This window comes from Apodemus sylvaticus, chromosome 12 (assembly GCF_947179515.1).
Source record: "Apodemus sylvaticus chromosome 12, mApoSyl1.1, whole genome shotgun sequence".
Classification (NCBI taxonomy): domain Eukaryota; kingdom Metazoa; phylum Chordata; class Mammalia; order Rodentia; family Muridae; genus Apodemus; species Apodemus sylvaticus.
Window position 1 is genome coordinate 43,497,628 of NC_067483.1, and position 5,397 is coordinate 43,503,024.

Below are 5,397 nucleotides of genomic sequence, written 5' to 3' on the forward strand. Positions count from 1 at the left end.
TAGCCACAGAACAGCATTCACCAGAGCTTTGCTCTTTAGCTCCATCAGGAATCCTCTGTTTTTAAATGGCCCCTCTGGCCTCCCCAGGATTGTCTTCCACAACAGCATGTGTGTTCATTAGAGAGGTTTCCAATTCAAACTGAATTTAGCAGCTTTATTTTGGAGTACTAATTATGACCATATAGGAAAGGGGGGGGGGTGAAGACAGAAGGTAAAGAGTTTGTGATTCTTTTCATTCATCCATTCATCCATTTATTAATTCAGCAATCCATCCATCCATCCATCCATCAATCTATTCATCTATCCCATCCATTCAGTTTTTAATAAATGCTTACTCTAAGTCAGTATTCGGATGCTCAAGTGAGGAAGTTGTAAAAACTGATTGTCTAGGAATTTCCTCAGTAAAGCATGAGTTTTGGGCAAATGGACAGGCAGTTAATCAGCAACAAGTTGTTGTCACTCAAAGTGGAGCGCCAGCACGCACACCGAGGTCTCCAGCTGGAAGCCACTCTGGTAACCTTTCCCAGCAGAAGTTCTCTGTGTGTTTGCCTTTATAATAAAACAAAAGCCAGGGTATCCCACTGTAGCCAGGCTCACCATTAATTCACAATAATTCCTCCAGCCCCCTACCCTAACCTACCCTGCTTTGGCCTCCTAGATGTTGGGACTGCAGGCCTGAGTCACCATATCCAACTGTACACATATTCTAATCCTACATCTTCGAGAGCAAGCACTGTCTGTCTTCCTGTTCTATATTTTCGATTTACCGTATCAGTCCGGATATTTGCATGTGGCAGCCAAAATAGATGCTGTGCAGATGAGAGTGCCCCTCCCCCTGTATGATTGCTTTGCATGTGATGCAGATATGGTCAGATTCCAGTGTCTTTGCCTTTTGCATCATAGTTTCAACCAACTTCAGACTCAACATATTTTAAATATTGTTTCTGTATTAAACATATACAATTTTTCTTCTCAGTACTTGGTTAATACAACATTTACAGTATTAAGTATTTTAAATATCTACTGATGATCTAAAGCACATAGGAGAATGTGCAATAGAGCACACATAAACACTGTCGTGTTTTATATAGGGCTTGATGGTTTGGATGCCCATAGGGGTTTCTGGAATCTACCCTTCACAGAAACTGGGGAGCGGCCATATTGAACTAGTGAACCACAGCTTCCAACGGTAACATCACAAGAGAATAAAGTTGCATCACATAGACCTGCCACTAGAAGCACTCATGAATGAGTTGATAGTCATGAGTAAATGCATACGATTTTTTTTTAAATATGTGTATATGTATAGACTCCACACATAGTCTCTACATAGGTGAAACTTCAAGCCTGGGAATAAGACAACAAACAAATACATTTTGAAAATACATTTGTATCCGGGCTTGTCTCCTCTTTCCTCCTACTTGTGTATGACTGAGTCATGACTGCATGTGCACCTTGCATGGTGCGTGGTCCTCCCAGGACCAGCCTTGACCTGTAAGAGCAATTGGTCTCCCACTGGGGATGGCAGAGGACCCTCAGCATGAGTAGGTGTGAGGGACATCAGGAATGGCTCTGGAGGAAGCAGCAGCTGGGAGGGGTGGGCAGCAGCTGGAGGCCTTTTCCTCTCTGGGTGTTGCATGGGACTGAGTCCTCATGCTCCAGCCCCTCCCCAACCTCCCACCCCACCCCCACCCCCACCCCCACTGAGCTGGAAAGCAGGTTATAGATAGCTCTGCTTTCTGTTCTATTGCAGATCCCTGTTCCCCACCTGCCTGGGGAGCTTTGAGAAGGAAGAAGCCATCTCCCCAATTTTATTTACACACATTTAATGAGCACAGATATCCAGATCCTAATCTCAACATAGTTATTTTGAGGATAATAATGATGTCACTTCTGAGAAGTGTGGCCATCGTTCCGAGGGAAACAGGAAGTGCAGTTATAGAAAAGACTGCTTATCTAGTTAAAGAAGAGGATTTTATTCAAATGTAAGGACCACACAAACTCAGGTGCCTGGAGGTACTGACAGTGCTTGATGGTACTGGGCCAAGGCTGAGAACCTTGCTAACAGGAAAGACAAAATTGTAGTTTTATGAACCTTGGATTTCTTCAGAGGATGTTTAAATCCATGCCAATCTCAGGGAAACTAGTGTCCTGACTGAAGTATGTGCCCGATGTGTGCTTTGCTAGTGAGACAGAGATAAGCACATTAGAAATATAAACTTAATGCTACAACTAGTTCCCAGGCTGGAGAGATGGCTCAGAGGTTAAGAGCACTGGCTGCTCTCCCAAAGGACACTGGTTTGGTTCTCATCACATACATGAAGGTTCAAAAACCATCATGTAAATACAGTCCCAGAAGATACATCGCCCTCTTCTGGTCTCTAAGAGAACTGCAGGTGGTGGTGTACAACCATATATGCAGGCAAGCCCAGTCTACTTAGACGTATTATTTCAACTTAGATTTTTCTTCTCAGTTAGTCCCATGACTCTCCAGGTGCTTCATCAGTGCACTCAGTAGTTATGGTTATAGATAGTCTGGATCTAGAACATTTCTGCCTTTGAAGAAGGTTCAGCTAATGTACTGTCTGCTCTCCTGAAAACCAAGAAGTCAAACTGAGCTGATAGCACACTAAAAATTAGTATTATTACCCAAGATATTATATTAAAATATTGGGTGCAAGAGATGGCTCAGTAGTTAAGACCATGTTGTTCTTCCTGACACAAGTTCCCAATGTCCACGTCAGGTGGTTCATAACTGCCTTCAACTCCAACTTCAGGAAGATCTGATACCTCAGGCCTCCTCAAGCCCTAGTTATCCTGTGTGCATAGCCATACTCAGAGTCACATGTACTCATAATTAAAACCAAGAAACATAAGCCTTAAAAAGATATTACAAGGCCGGGGGGGATATAGGTTTAGTATATCCCTGGGGATATGCTGATGCTCAGAAGTGCATCAGTAGCTTTTGTTGAACAATGCCCTGATCTATTAAGAGGGATATGTATATATAAAATACAACATATAACATATAACATAGAACAGAACATATAACATATAATATATAAAAGTGTAATATATGTTTGAAATGTAATAAATATATATGAACTGAACTGGCAGGTTGGTAGTGGTGTACACTTTTAATCCCAGCACTAGGGAGGCAGAAGCAGGTGGATCTCTGTGAATTCAAGGCCAGCCTGGTCTACAGGGTGAGTTCCAGGACAGCCAGGGCTACACAGAGAAACCCTGTCTGGAAAAATTTTTTAAAAAGCTGTGTCTGTGCCAAGGCTGGCTCATGCTGCTGTGTCTTTTCAGAGTTGCTTAGGTTTTCAGTGTTTTCCAGCTTCCTAACCACTTATCCATTCTTTGCTATCTCCGAACAGCAGGTCCTTGAGTGTACGGAGAGTGGGTGTCTTCCTCCTGCAAACCCACATCCTGACAGGTGACCCAACTGATGAGAGGTAGTGAGAGCTACCATTTCTGTTTGTTTGGGTTTGTTTTGTTTTTTTGAGACAGGGTTTCTCTGTGTAGCCCGGGCACAGAGAACTCACTCTGCAGACGAGGCTGGCCTCAGAAATCCACCTGCCTCTGCCTCCCAAGTGCTGGAATTACAGGCGTGCGCCACCACAGCCCGACAGTAGCTACCATTTCTTAAGTCTTAGTTTCTTTATCTGTAAAATAAGAATGAGCGTACTCTCTTATACTGATCTTTTTGATGAAATAAATTAACACCAGATGTTTTGGTTTTAGACACCCTCACCTCTATCCCCCAGCCCCCACCCATACATCCCCACCTCCCTCCACCCCCAGGGCAAGGGAGGGAGATGGATATTTTACATCTCACAGCACACCTGGCCCCCAGGTTCTCCCAGCACTCCTCAGTCCCTGCCTAGCTCTCTCTACCCCTAGCCCTGAACTTCCCGCAGACATTTTGTTCCTTCCCTTTATAATCCAGACATTTTGTTCACTGCTTCTTCTCTTTTTCTTCTCTTGATGCAATCAAATCACACCCTTTCTCCATTTCTCTCCTCTCTTCCCATGATGGCTTCCCAGAGGCCAGTGAACTTACCTGAAAGCAGCTTCCCACTTAACCTGGGTCTAATATAACTTATCACTTATAACAGGTCTAGAGCCTGCCATGTGGCCGTTTTGCTTTTACTGTCATCAGAATTGTTATTTTCAAAATTACTAATAGAGTGAATATATTTGTTTGGGCGTTGGTTTCCAAGGAAAGCCAGAAAACCTGCTAGACAAATTCCAAAAAGAGCTAAAACCCTTTGAATATATTTCTTTTGGTACTTAGCATTTTCTCTAGTATTTTCACCTTTAGTTGTGTCTGGGTGAATTAATTTTCAGCGCAGGGAATCAAACCCAGAACTTCCTGCATTCCAGACAAGCATTCTCTCAACTGATTATAACCCATCCCCAGTGTGTTTGTCTGTTTGTTTGTTTTAGTTTCGTCGGTCTTCCGAGATTGGAATGTCTTGGAACTCACAGAGTAGATAAGGCTGGCTGATAACACTGGAACTGAGCTTGAGTGACTCTGACTTCTACCTCTGCTTGGACGGCTTGTCGGTCTGGGCTGCTAGGCCAGCTTTCTTCCTGCTTAGGTAGAGACAGGTTCTCCCAGAGATCCATCTGCCTCTGCCTGCCAAGTGCTAGCATTAAAGGCCTGCCTCACCACACCTGGTATTTTCTGTTTATTGTTAAGGACCTGAAAACTAATTAATCCTATTTACATGTCTGATTTTATTTATCAACACAAATCACTGTTTTATTTTTTTAAAGTTAATTTTTGTTTAAAGATAGATTTATTTATTTATTATTTATTTATTTATTTATTTATTTATTTATTTATTTATTTATTTATTTATTATATGTAAGTACATGCTAGCTGTCTTCAGACACTCCAGAAGAGGGAGTCAGATCTCATTACGGATGGTTGTGAGCCACCATGTGGTTTCTTGGGATTTGAACTCAGGACCTTCAGAAGAGTCCTGCTCTTAATCGCTGAGCCATCTCTCCAGTCCCCACTGTTTTATGTTTTTACTTCCGCCCACAGAATTATCTACTGTTGTACACACATTCAGAAACAACCTGTATCTCTCAAACAAAACAAAAATCAAAACACACTAATAATAATAATAATAATAGTAATAATAATAATGAGATGATGATGATGATAACAATAATAAAAACCCAAACCAAACCACCCAAACAAAGCACACAAAAACATGGAAGCCTGCCCCGGAGTATGGCTGATAGCAAAGGTGACAGACACTCCATTGGGGTGAACCGATCCTTCTCTTTCCCAGAAGGTATCAATTGCAGATGGTCTCTTGGTTAGGGCTGGGGCTTTGGGTCCTCTTTCCTTTCTTGGTGGTGGGATTCTGTCTGGCT

The 5,397-nt window shown here is 42.5% G+C and overlaps 1 non-coding gene across 1 annotated transcript; it reads right to left on the bottom strand.

Annotated features, from left to right (window-relative positions):
* Positions 1-4,213: 4,213 nt before the first annotated feature.
* LOC127697931 (U7 small nuclear RNA) lies at positions 4,214-4,275 on the bottom strand. Its single transcript, XR_007980600.1, has one exon. It is a non-coding gene; the product is annotated as a U7 small nuclear RNA (small nuclear RNA).
* Positions 4,276-5,397: the final 1,122 nt, after the last annotated feature.